Below are 18,485 nucleotides of genomic sequence, written 5' to 3' on the forward strand. Positions count from 1 at the left end.
TTACTCTTGGTCTAATCTGTGCTGCAGTTACCCAGCAAGTCATTTTTCATACTCTGTATAAACAGTTCTATCCCTGCTATTATTCTTGCTGCCAAAAGGGGTTAAGATGCGGCACAACGTGTAGCCGGTTATCCTGGCAGAAGCAAAAGAAGTTTAATTAGCTGCTTGGCAAATGCTACTTTAACCCCTCGCCTGCTATAGGCACTAGCGGAGCAAATGCAATAATAATAATAATGATAATAATAATAATAATAATAATAATCTCTAATAAAAAGGCAATTTCAGGTTTAATAGACATGTATAGAGGTTGTAAAGTCTCCTATAATGAAAAGTTCTGCAACATTGCTAACACAGATGTATCAGTCTTGGTTATCATCTGCCAGCTAAACACAGCAGCAACACAATAGTGTCATTTATCTTGACAGAGGCATTGTCACCCCCTTTTTGTTTATCGCCCCTGCCTTGCATTCGTATTGGAACTGAACCCCTTCATTTCCGGGAATAAACTTACATTTTGTGTGATCTTAAAGAACCTGTCACCTCTCCTGATTTGTCTGTTTTAGTAAATATTTGTATTTCCCATAAAATAACAATTCTGGAACAACTTTTCTTAGTTGTGCCGTTCCTCTGTTATTCCTCCTACAACTTTAGGAATAAATTGATAACTAGGTGTTACCAGTTGGGGGGGGGGGTGTCCCCACACAGTCTGACACTGTCCAATCAGTGCTCATAGTCTCAGACTGTGTAGGGACACGCCCCCTTGGCAAGGGTAATAATAACACCCAGTTGTCAATTTATTCATTCATTACTAAGAGGAATACCAGAGGAATGGTACAAGTTCTAACAAAATATTTCACAGAATTGTAATTTTATGAAAAATACAAGTATTTACTAAACAGTCATGCCAGGAGAGGTGACACGTCCTCTTTAAAGGCATGGAATAATGCACATTGTATTAAATAATTATGTTTTGGAAAATGATTTCAGTCTACCACACTCATCCGCCATTACCTTCAGACTTGGGTGAGATAAAGACATGAAATCTAAACATTGTGAGACTGTTTGGATGAGATTCAAGAGAATCAAATGGCTGAAGAATCTATGAGCTCAAACAGAGACTGTGCGCCCCCCTCATAGCAAGACCTGTATAATCTGGAATGTACAAAGTAAACCCTCTGTATTTCGCCCCTAGATTAATCTTACATCCTGCACAGTCCTTACACTGAAAGATGAAATGTATCACAGCAAGCATTAAAGGGGTGGTCTGGGATTAGAAAACGTGGCTGGTTTATTAAAGAAACAGCGCCACTCCTGTCTATGGGCTTTGTTTAGTATGTGTATATGAAAATATATGAGACTGAGCTGCAATGCCAGACACAGTCCATGGGCATGAGAGGCGCTGTTTCTGGAATAAAGCAGCCATGTTTTTCTAACCCCATACAGCTCCTTTAAAGTCCAGCCACTGTTGATATTAATATGGATGGTGTTGTAAACCTTCCTAAGTTAAATGGAAAATCTATTTTAAAGAAAATATTCAGTAAAACACTTTGGGGGGAATTTATAAACCTTTTTACGTCAGTTTTCTGGCATAGAAAAGTCGCAAAAGGGCCCAAAAGTCCTTTAGGCCTTTTCACGGCGAGCTCAGCACTTTTATGGAAAGGGCGTGGCTAACCATAAGGGGGTGGGGCACAGCGGCCTGACAAATTTATTATAATTTAAAAGTGGCGGAAATTATAGTGTAATTCTATGCCAGCTCCTAACTGGTGCAGATTTCACTCTGTGGGACGTAGCGAGGTACCTTGCCTCCCCCAATCAGACTACCTCCGCCAATTAAAAAAATACATTTAAAAAAAATGAATGCTCACCTCACTGCTCTTCTTCTCCCCTCTGGCTCCCTCAGCATGCTGTGGCTCATATAAGGTCCAACTTGTATGTGAACAGAAATGTTCTTTATTGTCCGAGCCTTAAGGGTCCTCTTCTGGAGACATTCTATATACCTTAAAGAGGTGGTCCGATTTTGACAATTCCTTTTTGTTTGAAGGGTCCTCCGCCAATAGGCTAGCGTGTCCCACTGCTGGCTGTGACCTGTGAGAGAATCCGACAACAAATGTTACATTTTTCAGCAGCGCCGCCACAGGGGAAATAAAGCATTACACAGTTCCTATTGTAATGCACGGATGTGCTGGGTCCTCCAAAGCAAGTGACACTCTTTGTAGCTGCTCTCTGTTCTGGCTAATTCATCAAAGTCCTTAAAATAGAGATCCCCTCTATTCACCCCAAATTCACTAATTTTTATCTACAAAGAGTAAATAAAAAGGAAGAAACATGAACTTGTTGTGCAAAAATCCCATCGTTTTTTTGGGCACATTCACGAGCACAAACAAAATGTTTATATATAGTAACTTGAAATCCGGACCCGTGTGATCTTTACCAGACTGTAATAAGCAGCTCAATTTCCATATTAAATAATTACTTTTGTGAAATTGAGCTTCCTGTTGGAAAATGAAAATATGGCAGATGTAGTGATTCAGAACCGTTAATGAAGTGTTAACTAGTAGGGGGTCTCACGACATCTCTGCCTTAGGCCCCATTTTATTCATGGCTGGCTTTTGTACACCCCACAAAGGACTTATCCTTTAGAAGAAGAATTTTTATGAATCAATTGGCAATTTGGAACATAGTTTATGGATCATAAAGAGTGAATCTAATACTCCACACGGAACATATTGTGCTAGATCTTCACTTTCTGAAGAAACCCCCCACCCCCCACCCCCCCGGCACAGTAATCATGCATGCTTTCTAATAGGACAGGTTGGCTGTAATATAGCAATCCATCAATTTAATAAGGGTCCACTAGGGGACGATGACTTAGCCTTTCCGTGGTCACTTCCAGACCTATCAAACAGAAAGAACCCTGGATACCACCAAGCAATCAAACATTGTGCAGCCGGAATGATTAGGAGCTGGTCCAAATACAACCGCAAGTCATGAAACCTTGAAAGACCTGCAGTAGCTACTAATCCATCATCAAAACTGAATGTAAATGTACTTTAGTATTCAGGTTTAACACTTAGGGTTACGGGGAAGACCTACAGCAAAAACCGAACAGTGCAATGTCTCCAATCACCATGAAGGAGCAACCCACCTCGTAGCTAGGGTTCATCTTTGGCGAAAATTCCCTAATATACTATCAATTACAATTAAAACAATTAACTAATGTATACCTATTACCCCAATGGCTTCCTTTTCAAGTAGGAAATTATTTTCTTCCTTCTGGAGGAGAGCTCATTTGCATACTTTTCCCAGGGAGCATTGCCTGTAAGACTTTCTACACTAGAAGGATCTCCACAAGTAGAGCCAGTAGCTTCGAAGAGCTTTTCAAGTAGGAGTGATTCATGGTATGGGGATAGCAAGTGCAGGAAGGTCAAATTCCTGTATGTCAGAAGAATATAGGTATTGTGTTCTATCATTGGATTGAGCAGAATAGCACCTGTATTCAATGGTGCCACTCTCAGACACTGCACTGTATTCTGCTGGCCATGCCAAGGAGAGCACTCATGTGTAACTTGATCTCCCCATGCCTGCTGTTCCCTACTACTACTTGAAACGCTCTTGCTTGGATAGGATATGATTCGGAAAATACATGTTCCTTGCTGATTAGTGTCCGACCCCTTCTACCTTGTTGCTAATGTTGTAGTACTTGTGAAGAGCATGAGTTCTGAGCAGGTTGACATCAACCATAGATCCCCTTTGACACAAGTTCCTATAGTACATATGCTCTTGATGGCAAGGACTAGATCTGTTTGGACTTATATTTTCTAATAGTTTCTTAAAAAGTGAACTCAACAATCTGAATGCAGGACATAATATTTATGTATTGTAGTCTGATAAAGCTTCTAAAAAGTGAGATAAGTGGGGACCAGTTTAGAGGAAATGGATATTTGTTTTTTTATACTTATCTAATAGCATTTCATTTTTTATTTTAGGTAAGGTTAGGTCAGGCTAACCCATTTTCATACACCCATTTAGGGAATTCGGAGTTAATAGCAGAGGTCCTCTGTTCAGGACCCTCATCTCTTGGCCAGAGTAGAGAGCGGTTATATAGAGCATCTCTTACTCTAAAGGACCTGTCCTGCATTACACAGACAACCCATTGATTTTAATGGGCACTATGTAATGCTTTATTTCCCCTGTGGTGGTGCTGTAGGGAAATTGAACACTTGCTGACAGGTTTCCCCACGAATTACAGCTGATCGCTGAGGGTCCCACTAGCAGGAAATCCTGTGACCCTTCTAACAAGTACAGATTGTCAAAAGCAGACAACCCCTTTAAGGTGAGGTAAATGTCTCAGGGTGGTCATTCTTAGCTTACAGTAAAGTACTTAGTACTCTACCTTCCCATGTCAAGAGAACAATTCCGTGTCAAATGATGTACACCAGGGTACAATACCAAGGATATATAAGATAGCAGTAATAATATTTTAAGCAGCATAAAGTGGTCCAAATGGCAATTTGTTGTTGTATTAGGACCCCATTAACTCTTCAGTAATGTAAACTCTGTGTCTAATACGTATTTTATAGCTCTCAGTAAAATAAAAGGGTACTTAGGTTGGCATGCAGAGGATTTATGGCAATTGTACAAATCCTCAGATAGTCTGCTGAGTTTAGTACATAAAAAGCCCTTTTTAAAAATATTTATTTAAATTAAGAAGGGCAAAAAAGTAAATGCAAGACGTGTAACTGATCCTTAAAAATGTTAATATGTTATACCCCAGGGGATGATATTGTGTCGTATAATGTTTTGTAAATGGTCCCAGCAAATGGACAAGACACAAAACCTTTCAAGTCCCTTCATTTCACATGAACTTTTATGCTATGAATAATATTAATCTATATATAGCGCCGACATATTCCACAATGCCAACAATCAGAGATAGCAATACACATACCAGGGTAGATAGGGGAGAAGGACCCCATAATACATAGGAGGGCCTTTTTCTGTCCGACGGACAAGGACCCGGTGCTTGTTTGCCCCACCTGTCCCATCCCTTGTGTGAGAGAAGAAAGTCAAAACCTTCAGGATGGCTCCGTCCTGCATTGTTTGCCAACAACGGTGGCTCTGTAGAGAAGGGGAGCCCTGCACAGGCCTACACTGCTCACTGGGAAGTGTGTGTGTGTGTGGGGGGGGGGGGGGGGTATGCCACCTTGAGTTGGAGCCTTTCCTCTCAATGGCCCCATAGCCGCTACCGGGACTGCCTTTATGGCAGGGGTGGACTGACCGTTTGAGCATGGGCAGAAGTTGACCACGGTCAGATGCATTCAAATATAAGTGCAGGGTCTGCAAAAATAAATTAGATAAATGCTGCTCAAGGGCATTGTGATAGCCTGGCACAAGTGTCATGTAACTATGGTGGTTTGGTAAGAGGCCCATGATAATTATTGTCTGTGGCTCAGGTCACTCTTAGGGTATGTTCACACGGCCAAATTTCAGACGTAAACGAGGCGTATTATGCCTCGTTTTACGTCTGAAAATAGGGCTACAATACGTCGGCAAACATCTGCCCATTCATTTGAATGGGTTTGCCGACGTACTGTGCAGACGACCTGTTATTTACGCATCGTCGTTTGACAGCTGTCAAACGACGACGCGTAAAAATACAGCCTCGGCAAAAGAAGTGCAGGACACTTCTTTGGACGTTTTTGGAGCTGTTTTGTCATAGACTCCAATGAAAACAGCTCCAAAAACGGACGTAAAAAACGCCGCGAAAACGGCGTTAAAACGCCGCGAAAAATGCGAGTTGGTAAAAAAACGTCTGAAAAGCAGGGTCTGTTTTCCCTTGAAAACAGCTCTGGATTTTCAGACGTTTTTGTTGACGACGTGTGAACATACCCTTAGGGTATGTTCACACGCTGAGCCAAAAACGTCTGAAAATACGGAGCTGTTTTCAAGGGAAAACAGCATCTGATTTTCAGACGTTTTTTGAGCAACTCACGTTTTTCGCGGCGTTTTTCGCGCCGTTTTCGCGGCGTTTCCGTGCCGTTTTTGGAGCTGTTTTCAATAGAGTCTATGAGAAAACGGCTCCAAAAACGTCCCAAGAAGTGTCCTGCACTTCTTTTGACGAGGCTGTAATTTTACGTGTCGTCTTTTGACAGCTGTCAAACGACGACGCGTAAATTACAGGTCGTCTGCACAATACGTCGGCAAACCCATTCAAATGAATGGGCAGATGTTTGCCGACGTATTGGAGCCGTATTTTCAGACGTAAAACAAGGCATAATACGCCTCGTTTACGTCTGAAAATAGGTCGCGTGAACCCAGCCTTAGGGTATGTGCACACGTAGTGACCAAAAACGTCTGAAAATCCAGAGCTGTTTTCAAGGGAAAACAGACCTTGCTTTTCAGACGTTTTTTGACCAACTCGCATTTTTCGCGGCGTTTTTTACGTCCGTTTTTGGAGCTGTTTTCATTGGAGTCTATGAGAAAACAGCTCCAAAAACGTCCAAAGAAGTGCACTTCTTTTGACGAGGCTGTATTTTTACGCTTCGTCGTTTGACAGCTGTCAAACGACGACGCGTAAATAACAGGTCGTCTGCACAGTACGTCGGCAAACCCATTCAAATGAATGGGCAGATGTTTGCCGACGTATTGTAGCCCTGTTTTCAGACGTAAAACGAGGCATAATACGCCTCGTTTACGTCTGAAAATAGGTCGTGTGAACCCAGCCTAACACACATGCTCGGCTCGGCCCAGTATCCATGTGTTTTCAATGGGGAGAGGGGAACAAGCTGCTGCTAGACTCCTCTGATAGTGGATTATCTCCTGCGAGAACAAAGGATTGTCATGTTGAGATCCAAAAGCCTGAATCTGATTGGGGCATTCATTCGATAGTCCAAAGAAAATCAGCAGATTCGACCGACTATCATCTGAGTATGGGCACTTTTAGTATGCCCCTGCTTTATGGTATGCATTCCTGATTCCATAAATGTTCCATTGCAGGCCGAGCCTTAGAGCTTGCAATCACTTAGTTATAATATAAATACTATTAGCTGTAAACTAAAAGTGTAAAATGGTAAATTCTGGAAACGAAACATTGAGCGAATGCAAGGTTACTAATTTTCCCATCCGAATTACAAGTATAATACAGATTCACCCTGTAAGAACTAGAATAGGTTTTCCGGACATAACTTATTTGGCTTTAAACTATTAAATTCACTTAAACCCATTAGAGATGAGGAGGAGAGAAATATGATGGGAATGTGTGTACGTTAAAAGTCTCGGCCTAGTTCACACGCAAATAAGGGTCATGGTGATCTAAAGATAGAAGGTAAGTGGTGTTATCTCATGTTTTAGGACAGTCCATTAAATGTTCTTATATCCGAGACACCAGAAGAAAAGGAATATATAGATGAGATGTGTTTACAGTGGAAAGTTCATGGCAGAATGATTATATTATAAGGACAGCTAGTAAGACGAGCACATACTTGTAACTGATACATGGAATAATCATCAATTAGCAGATGTGCGCACTAAATACCGGAAAACCATGAGACAAACAACAGACATAAAGTGATTGCAAGAGAATACAGTGCTGTAAAAAAAAAGTATTCACGCTCCTTCCAGATGTCTCGTATTGTTAGGGTATGTGCACACGTAGTGACCAAAAACGTCTGAAAATCCAGAGCTGTTTTCAAGGGAAAACAGACCCTGCTTTTCAGACGGTTTTTTACCAACTCGCATTTTTCGCGGCGTTTTTCGCGCCGTTTTCGCGGCGTTTTTTACGGCCGTTTTTGGAGCTGTTTTCATTGGAGTCTATGAGAAAACAGCTCCAAAAACGTCCAAAGAAGTGTCCTGCACTTCTTTTGACGAGGCTGTATTTTTACGGGTCGTCGTTTGACAGCTGTCAAACGACGACGCGTAAATAACAGGTCGTCTGCACAGTACGTCAGCAAACCCATTCAAATGAATGGGCAGATGTTTGCCGACGTATTGTAGCCCTATTTTCAGACGTAAACGAGGCATAATACGCCTCGTTTACGTCTGAAAATAGGTCGTGTGAACCCAGCCTTAGATATTTGTCACACTGAAAAATTTCTGATCTTTTAATATAATATTTGGAGAAATGGAACCTGAATAATCACATGACATATTTTAGGAACACCCATGTGAGAAAGTAATTGCTCCCTTAGTTACTCAATCAGCCAAATGACAACACTAAATGGATATTTAGATCAACAGGTGCACCGGTGGGTGTTAGGGTAGGAAGCTGGAGGCAGACGCTGACCTGTACGGTGGAAGTCACTTGAGGTAGTCAAAAGGTGATGTTTGGGAAGGACCGTGCCAACGGCTTTAAGGGAGTAGGTAAAGAAGAGGATAGTCTGTGTAGCAGTAAACGTTTTTAAGCACTGCAGTACTTGCTGTTTGCAGACACTGTAGTCGTGGTCGTGGACAAATGCTGTAGTTGTGTCCGTGGACAGGTGCTGTACTTGTGATGATATTGAACGGGAGAAGGGAATGGGAGGAAACCTCCAGCTCACCAGTCTGATGCTCCTGTGTTGAGGATCGCTCGGACCATCCGTGACGGCACACGGCAGGCAATAGCAGAAAAAAACAGAGGGATCCAGCGATTCGTGGTATAACAAGGAAACACTCGGTTTCCACTTTATTGGAAATAAGCAAACAAAAGTATTGAAAGAAACACTAGGAGAGAAAACAAGGACCTAGCCATGATTAAGAGCACAGTCAGTGCTTGAAACGCGTAGGCTAATTTATTTGCCACATACCACCACCTTGTTTTCTCTCCTAGTGTTTCTTTCAATACTTTTGTTTGCTTATTTCCAATAAAGTGGAAACCGAGTGTTTCCTTGTTATACCACGAATCGCTGGATCCCTCTGTTTTTTCTGCTGTACTTGTGACCCTGGACTGATACTGTAGTTGTGGCCGTGGACAGGCACTGTACTTGTGGCCCTGGACTGATACTGTAGTTGTGGCCGTGGACAGGCACTGTACTTGTGGCCCTGAACTGATACTGTAGTTGTGGCCGTGGAAAGGCACTGTACTTGTGGCCCTGGACTGACACTGTAGTTCTGACCGTGGAAAGGCACTGTATATGTGGCCCTGGACTGATACTGTAGTTGTGGCCGTGGACAGGCACTGTACTTGTGACCCTGGACTGATACTGTAGTTGTGGCCGTGGAAAGGCACTGTATTTGTGGCCCTGGACTGATACTGTAGTTGTGGCCGTGGACAGGCACTGTACTAGTGACCCTGGACTGATACTGTAGTTGTGGCCGTGGACAGGCACTGTACTTGTGACCCTGGACTGATACTGTAGTTGTGGTCGTGGACAGGCACTGTACTTGTGGCCCGGGACTGATATTGCAGTTGTGGCCGTGGACAGGCACTGTACTTGTGGCCCTGGACTGATACTGTAGTTGTGGCTATGGACAGGAGATGTAGTTGTTGCCAAGGACAGGCTGTAGTTGTGACTGTGGTCAAGCACTGTAGTTATATGCGTGACAGGCACAGAGTTGTGGCAGCGGATAAACATAGCAGAGTGCAGGTGCCATGGTTATAAAAGGAATTGTTAAGAAAAGCAGTAGACTGCAACAGGAATGTCAAGTCAGGTACAAATAGACAAAACATTCACCTTCGGCATCGGCATGATCACAAAAGCAGGACTTTGGTTCAGGATCCTGGAAAGTCAAGTATCCGCTAAAAGGTAGAGGACCAAACAACAAGGTTCAATGTTTAAAAAGTTCTCATCACCTTCATTTTGTTCCGATATTTCACCAATGTACATGACCACAGTGCAGCTTTCACAAATTTACGTAACTGTGCGGCTGTGCCTTGCGTTGCACAATAAGGCAAGGTACCTGACAATAATTCAACACAGCCAGGCTGACGTGTAGCTAACCAGTCCAATCTAGACCTCACTATATATTGAACCTTACCATGGGAGTCAAGTTGCAATCACAACGTTTCGACAAGAACACCATTCCTGAATCAAGCAAAATGGAGCTCACTCCCGGTGGTGACTCACATAGCTATAACCCAGTGATCCTGGCACAGGAGGACCCAGTTCTTTCTCCCCTCTTCCTTTTTTCTCTAGGAGACAGGATGGCAAAACCCATAGATGAGTAGTCAACTCTCTACTGAGCGGCATCTCAGGATTTTTTTTTCTTAACTGCACTTAGTAAAAGCAACAGATCTGTCAACAGCTGCTTGTTGACAGTTGCCAATTGACAATGACACGTTTTTGTTCTAAACCAAAAAATGTACTTAAGATTAATTACAAATATTAAGGGGACTGAGGTATAATTTAGGTGACAGAGGTGCTATTGGTCCTCTTAGGTACCAAGGCTTGGGCACTACTGAAGCTTCTGGACCCCCTACCGTTACCTCCCTGTATAGGGTTTATAAATGGTGAAAACTTTTCTATAGCTTGTTAATTAAGTAACAAGTTCCAACTACAAACATATGTCAACATTACGCTATAATGCTCCACACACAGGCAGGTGACTTTCTGTCTCTTCTATATAAATGGACTAGTAATAGAAGAGACCTTCAATGCCCTTGCCAGATCTGACACAAGCGTTATATGATTCATATTACACAACCTGTTTATATTACATCATGTTTCTCTTAACTCTTACAGGACCACCCAGGCTCCTCATGTTTGATCATAAAGGAATGACTTAGATTATTTTTGCATGAGCTCGACACTCGGAGCGTAATCGTGACATCCACAATGTTTGCTGTGTCATTGGAAAATAAGTTTAACTCTTCTCTCCTTAAAGGGGTACTATACGTTCTCTCAGGGGATGTATTAACATAATTCATTGCTGGGAGGGTAACTCAGGAGGAGGATCAGTCAGTGAAGTTCAAAGCTGGAATCTTAGAGGAAGGGGTCAGTAGAAGCACAAAGACAAGGTTAACTGGGAAAAGTGCACTGAGCTCATCCCCCCCCCCCCCCCAATAGTGTTTCAAGACATCCAGGCATAAAAAGCCATATCAGTATAGTAGAAGTAACATGGAGGACATTCCCCAAACAACATCTCAGCTGCTCCAGCTTTGGCAGTCTTATTATATGAACTCAGGTGACAGTGGCGTCAATGTTTTATTAGGTGTTTTTGAATATCTTTTTGCAGTGTATTATGTTGTAATATTGGTAATGTCACAGTACTTTTATAAAAATAAGGATATGAGTATAGAGAAGTTCCAATAGGTTCATCATAGATGATGGAAGAAGGCATTTTAAGATAGTAATCCAGGTCTTTTTGAAAGATTGTGTTTGTAGCAAGATTGGTTATCATTTATAAATGGATCTCAAAAGATTTCCCACGGGAAGTAGAATGGCACCACAAGGTGAATAGAGTGATGCTTATAGAAAGATCATATCACTTGACCGTAGAAAAGAGGAAGGGGAAAAATGTTTTTATAATATCTGGAACAGATGGATAATGGAACTAGAAAAAGACCTTAGGGCTGGTTTCAAATGTGTTAGTAGTTGTTTTTTTGTTAGTAATGTTTTTTTTTTTTTGGGTGGGGGGTTTATTATTATTATTTTTTTTATTTATTTCATTTTTATTCAAAAAAATTATTTTACTATCTCTTTCTCCCCTCCCCACGCAATATTTTCCAGGGTTTTAGGGGGTGACTGTTGATTTTCCAGAATTGATTTTTGGGATAGTGTCTGTACTACATAAGATTTTGGTTAATACAATATTAACGCAGAACATTTTCTTAGTTTTTTTTGTTATGTAGTATGGAATATTTTGTTATGTAAATCAACAACAATAAAAAATTATAGTATAAATAAAAAAGATAGTAGTCCAGAAAACAACATTAATATTATAGAGGAAAGAACTTTGGAGAGTATAAGAGAGTAGGCGGTCTCTGACTCAATGGCTATGGATTAAGTTGCAGATGTAACAGTGGCCGTACATCTTAAATAGTTATCGGATCACTGCCGTCCTACGCATATACATGCGCGCTTGGTTCGGCCAAGCGTGAACGGGTTCTCAATGTGGAGAGGGGAACAAGCTGCTGCCAGACACTTCTGGCAGCAGCTTAACTCCCTTGAGAACAGAGGATCGGTATATTGAAATTCAACATGCCGATTTTTTTTCCCGCCTGAGATCTGCCAAATGAACGTCGGCCAACATCTAATACACAATCGGCGGGTTCGGGCGACATTAAGGTATTCATTGTGGTATTCATTAAGGTATTCATTGTGCTGACAGGTGTCTTATCAATGTCTGGTTGAGGTAATGTAAGAGGCCATTGGGGTGTTATACCATGGCATTCCTATCTTGTATCCAGGGGCTCAAATGAGATGGACGGCGTGGTGTGTTCGGAGCGCCCAATGAAATAACTCCTCTAGTTGGAATATCTAATCTATATTAACAAACTAAGTCTGTTTGGTATTAGAATTTTTTTTAAATGTGACTCCAATTTTTGATGGATGATATATATTATAATGGGTCGAGCAGCCTACACTTCCACAGATGTGGAAAAAGGAGCCCTGGAACATTAGCAGATTCTATCTGTGACCCTTGGATATAATTTTTTTTTTTACTGGAATATTATACAACCTGAACCACCCATAAGACTTTTCCTGTAGGCATATGAATCTGCCTTGAGTATTCTGGTAGATTTAAAGAATTTTTGATCCTGGGAATCTGAAGCAGGCTGATCAAAAAATATACTACAAAAAGTTTTATCATGTTGGATGGACTTTTTCCAGCTGATATTGGAGGGCCCTTTAATTTTTTTTCTGCAATGCAATCCCCTTTTTTATGCTATTTGCAAACAGCTCCCTTTTATATACATATACTACGTACCAAGTATTGAGTAAACAGGTGGAATGTCCTCTAAATTTTTCTGAATAACCCTAAGGTTACATGTACCGAATATGGAAAACCCTATTTTGCAGTCTTGTGTTCCTCAGTCTGTCATCCGGAATATAGGGGTGTCCTAAAGATTGCAGAACCTCTTATGGGAACTGGGATGTATAGGGCAGGGATGGGTCTGGCACGTGTCCACCAATTCATAGTATGTGAAGAGGTGGGTGTTAGGGCTGGTGGAGGTGCACATGTGAGACTGGAAAATCTGACCTAAATCCAAACACTAGACTCCAAGAAGAGCAATCTGGTAAAAGGAGGTTATGTGCTGGTAATTTACTGGATGAACGAAAATAACTCGGCATTCATTTTTAACGATGTTCTGCTTATGGGAAGCTTAGTTCTCCAGTGCACAGAAAATCCAGATGTGAAAACCGCTCGCTATTTTTGTTAGAGACGCTTCCAGGTCTGTGACCTCTTATTCAGCTGAACTCTGCACTGGATGTTGTATGTCGCCGTGAGACCCCCCGGGAGTGTCCTATAGAACGTGGGGTCAGACAGTCAACAAGAAGTTTATTTTGTCCTGGTGAGAGACAATACAAGAGCTGTTGTGTCAATGGAAAACAGTCTAGAAGAAAAGGAAAACAATTGAAAAAAGAAGGATAAAATCTGTGTAATAGAGAGAAAAATCATAATGTAGTAATTCAAACCTAGATTACAAATATTTGTGTATATATCACCCCCAAATAGAAGGTCCACCTTAAAGAGGATCTGTCTCTAGGTCATACAAGTTGAACTTGTTTAGCTGAATAGCGCTGTCTCCCTGATTCCAGCTGAGTTTTTCTTTTTTTCCTATACCCCCCCCCCCATTCCAGAGATATGACCCACTGTTGTGTTGTCTTCCTCTATGCTAATTTGCTGTAGTTAGCCAACAGGGCGATAACTACCCTTAAGCTGCCTTGCGTTGATTGGTCAGCATCAGAGGCAGGTAATCTAACTCCACCCCGATGGCTAACCTTTCAAATTACCATATAGGGAGCCAACACAATAGTGGGCCATATATCTGGAACATACGGGCCCAAGAAAAAAAGAAAAGCAACGCTGCAATCAGGGAGACAGCGCTATTCAGGTCAGTTAACCAGTTCAACTTATATGACCTAGTGACAGGTCCTCTTTAAAGCATCTTCCCATAAATTACACAGTTCACACTGGGACCCCCATAGAGTTCCAAACCAAAGGAGCCACCAAACCAGCTCTCGGTGCCACCTAACCAATGGCAATCGAAATCTCCAACATAGTGTTCACTATACAGCCGGACAGCTCTGTTGCCAACGTATCTCAACGTAAACTATAGCGACTTGCCAAAACCATCCACTGTTTCCTCCACTGAACCAGTTTCACATGGTTTCCTGTTGGTGCAAAGGAAATAAGATTGTTATCGGATATTACCAAAACTGTCCAGATTAGTCATTAGCCAACTAATGTCTATAGGCTACCTAACTTTTACTTTTTTTTCTTAAATGGTTGGGTTTCGTTGCTTGATACCACCAATTTTAGAAACGCCAAGAATAAGGATGATGGCAATCACCTCATTAGCACTAAAAGTTGCCCTAACCATAACCCGCAGGTTTCCACGTGGCATAGAGGCTTTTGGTTGCCCTCAAGACCAGGGTCCAGGTGCAACCACAAGCCCTGTATTCCCTATAGATATACCAAAGGCAGGTAACACATAAACTCTTCGTGACTTGATGGGGCAATGTGAATTTTGTTTTTGAGTGCAACTGCTCCATGGACACCACTTTGTATCTTTGCATCTCGTATCGAGTACCGATTCCTCATTAAGTCAATAGAGGATAGTAAATTGCTGCCAAGCCCTAATGAAGAGAAATGGGGCAGGGCTGTAATACCAGACACATCCACGAATAAGAGAGGCGCTGTTTCTTGAAGGAAAAAAAATGTCATTCATTACCTTCAAATAATTTGAGCTCATATACACGATATGTTTACAATTTGGTCTTCTTACTATTAATTTTACATTAAAGCCAAAATAAAAACGCAGGTGATTGTATTTGCTCATTCTCTGGTCCTACAGGGGCCTCTCGTGTTACTTTGTTTTGTGTTTCTGCATTCAAATTCAATCATTTCACGTGTATTTCTCTCAAAACACTTTGCAGAATAAAACCCTCTGTCTCAGTTGTGTTTCCGAAGCCCTAAAGTCCTCAGGGAGACGAACATTCCAAGAAAACTCTGCAAAAATGTCTCATTAATCACTCAGCAGGTGTCCCAGCGAGAAGTGTCACAACCCCTACAAGGACTGGTGTATTTTGCAAAATCTATCCATAACTGGTCAATCCCGCTGAAAAAGTATCCAATTCATAAAGAATATTGTTGGATAAATTAGAAGAAATATAAAATGTCTTGTAGCTTTTCCTGCCTGAAATATTGGCGTGAAATTTTGCTTTAAAAAGCAGAAGCTTAATGATCCTTAATAGTTCTATAAATAGATTTTGATTAAGGGGGCTGCATAGTTTAGAAAACCCATTTCATACACCCTATTAGTGAATTCTGAGGGGGGTCTTCTGTTCAGGATCATCATCTCTTGGCCAGAGTGTAGAGCGGTTATAAAGAGCGTCTCTCGCTCTGGATGTCCTGTCCTGTATTACATAACCATCCCATTGATATGAATGGGCACTGTGTAATGTTTAATTTTCCCTGTGTGGCGCTGCTGGGAAATTAAGTACTTACTGCCAGGTTTCCCCACAGATTACAGCTGATCGCTTGGAGTATCGGCATGGTAAAACTTTGGGATCAGCTAATTGTCCAGAGCTCCTTCTAAAAAGTAGGGATTATCCGAAGTGGAGAGCCCTTTAAATAGTCTGGAAGTAAACTTGTTTTCTTTTATAAAAGATACATTTGCTGCAAAAGGCATGGTAATAATATTCACACCTGGGTCAATAAAACAATTGTTAGCGGTACACAGCACTTAGTCAGCAAATCCATATTTACGATTCATGTTATGCATGCACAGGACCCTCACCTATTAGCCAGAGCAACGATCGGCTACAAAGAAGGTCTCTCTCTCTGGAGGACCTGACACATCCATCCATTACATAAACAGTTTATTAATCTCAGTGGGAACTGTGTAATGCTTCATTTACCCTGTGGCGGTGCTGCAGGAAAATGAGGCACTTGCTGCTGGGTTCACCCTTAGGCTGGATTAACACGGACTTTGCGCATCTCGGATGTGGAAAACAGCATTTTTTCACGTCCGAGGTGCATCCATGCTCTGCGCTGCGGGATGCGATATCATGCATCTCCCATAGACTAGAGTCTATGGAGGGATGCGTGAAGCGTGAAAAAATAGGACATGTCCTATTTTCTCACGGATCCTTCACACGGTCCGTTGAAACAACAGCCGTGTGAACGGCCACATTGAATATATATGTCCATGTGACGGCCATTGTTTCCAGGGCCGTCACATGGACGTTTAACGTGTTCGTGTGGATAAGGCCTTAGGCTACAGCTGATCCCTGGGGGTCCCAACTGGACACCATATTATTAGCTTATCATTGCAAAACCTTCTACTAAAAAGTGATTGACCAAAGAGAATAGCAGCACAAGATATGGGGGTGTTGAGGCACAATGACTTATCCTGCTAGCTACACAGTGATACAATCCTAATATAGAGAGCTATTTTGCTACAAAAAGGAATACTTAAAGGGGTTGTCCACTTTCTGAAAACTGATGACCTATCCACCGGATAGGTCATCAGTATATGATCGGTGCGTGTCCGACATCTGGACCCGGCACCGATCCGCAACTCCGACTGACTCCGTACACCGGATGTTTGGAACGGTGTGCAGCAGTTGGAGCCGGAAGCAGATGGCTCCGACCACCGCATAGCGGCCGGTTGGGCAGAACTGCAGCTCTGCTCCTATTCAATTGAATAGTACTGCAGCTCGGCCGCTATTCTTTGACCGGAGCCATCTGCTTCCGTCAGCATCGTCCAGAGGCCGGAGGCAGCCGGAGTGGCGGATCCGGTGCGGGGTCCGTGTCTTGGACATCAGTTGTCAGAAAGTGGAAAACCCCGTTAAAGGGGTTGTCCAGAATTAGGAAAACATGGCTGCCTTATTCCCGAAAACAGTGCCACACTTGTCCACAGGTTGTGTGCGGTTTTGTAGCTCCGCCACATTCACTTCAATGAAGCTGAGCTGCAATACCAGACACAACCCTTAGACAGCTATGGCGCTGTTTCTGGAAGAAGGCAGCCATGTTTTTCTAATCTTATACAACCCCTTTTAGTGTTTTGCTGAATTTAGACCCCGTATGACTTATTACTATAATAACAAGATTTAGCTGGGCAATGCATAGTTAACACACCTAATTAGAGCAAAATTTAGAAATGCCTCATTTCAAAGTCTGGAATTTGTAATTTATCTGTGTTGATTTGGAGAGTGAAAGATTTTAAAGGATTTAGCAGATTTCTTGGCAGTTTTTGATCCGTCTAATAGATTTGGACATGGACTGATACTTCAGCCCCCACAGATGTGCACTGACCCCAGCAATCCGATAGCTTCTCTGCACGCTGTAGAATACCTCAGTAGCTCGCAATGTCACCAACAATCACATTGAATCCCTAAATCTATGTCACAAAAGGGAGGAAGGTGGCGGCTACAAAATGACAGCCTTGACAGTTAACCCTTTGTTGTCTTATAAGGGCTTTTCATTATTTTGTATCGCTATCTTGTTATTAAACCAGTAGTCTAAACAAGATTTGTAGAAATTATTTCATGTAAATATTATTACAGGGAGAATAAATATTTATGGTTTCTTCATTTTCCATCCAGTTTTGGGGAGTGTCAGGTGATGTTATACGACAGTCAGGAATAGATATATAGATGTAACAGAATGGAATTTGCTATTTAACCGGTTCCTGATCGCAGGCTGTGTAGATACGTCCGGCGGTAAGGGTCCTTAAAACCCGCAACATAGACTATTTACGGAATGGATTTTAGCTTGCTGCTCGAGCGATCGGGCAGCTGAATGTCGGGTCTCCGGCAGTCAGTGACTCCCGGGGACCCTGAGGAGAAGATAGAAGCAGCTTTCACTGCCTCTATCTTCTCTGATCTCTTTTACACAGCGCTCAATGAGCGCAGTGTATATAAATAGAGGCAGTGGCAGCACTGCTGCCTCTATTTGTCCTGGTGATCATGTGATTGGTCACATGACCGCCGGGTGCCGTTAGTGGCAGGCTGCTGCTGGGTCTTACTAAAAAAAATAAAAATAATAAAGTCCCACAAAGGTCTTTTCTGACCTTTGAGGGACAGACCGTAGTAATAAAAAAATACACATAAAATACCCACCCCCAAAAATGCCATACACCCCCGCCAATCATTGTCGTAAGGCTAGCCCTGACCCAATTTCCCTAAAAGAGACATGTAATATATCAAATTTTACAGTAGACAATGACGATCACAAATAAAAGGTCTATTTTAGGGTAAAATTATGTTATTACCAGAAATAAAAAGCTAAATAGTAAAAAAAAAGACAATTTTTTACTATAATTTTCAAACTTTAAGCCTAGAAACTCTAAAATAACAAAAAGGTGTATAAAAATGATTAAAAAAAAAAAGAAACCCGCA

At 41.9% G+C, this 18,485-nt stretch overlaps 1 protein-coding gene across 1 annotated transcript in view; it reads right to left on the reverse strand.

Moving 5' to 3' along the window:
• Positions 1-18,485, reverse strand: part of STX16 (syntaxin 16) — a 92,054-nt gene that overhangs the window by 51,637 nt on the left and 21,932 nt on the right. Inside the window, exon 2 of the mRNA XM_075846496.1 lies at positions 1,866-2,085. The gene's annotated coding sequence lies outside the window, so the exon portion shown is untranslated. The remainder of the gene's footprint in view (positions 1-1,865; positions 2,086-18,485) is intronic.

This window comes from Rhinoderma darwinii, chromosome 13 (assembly GCF_050947455.1).
Source record: "Rhinoderma darwinii isolate aRhiDar2 chromosome 13, aRhiDar2.hap1, whole genome shotgun sequence".
NCBI classification, from domain to species: Eukaryota; Metazoa; Chordata; class Amphibia; order Anura; family Rhinodermatidae; genus Rhinoderma; species Rhinoderma darwinii.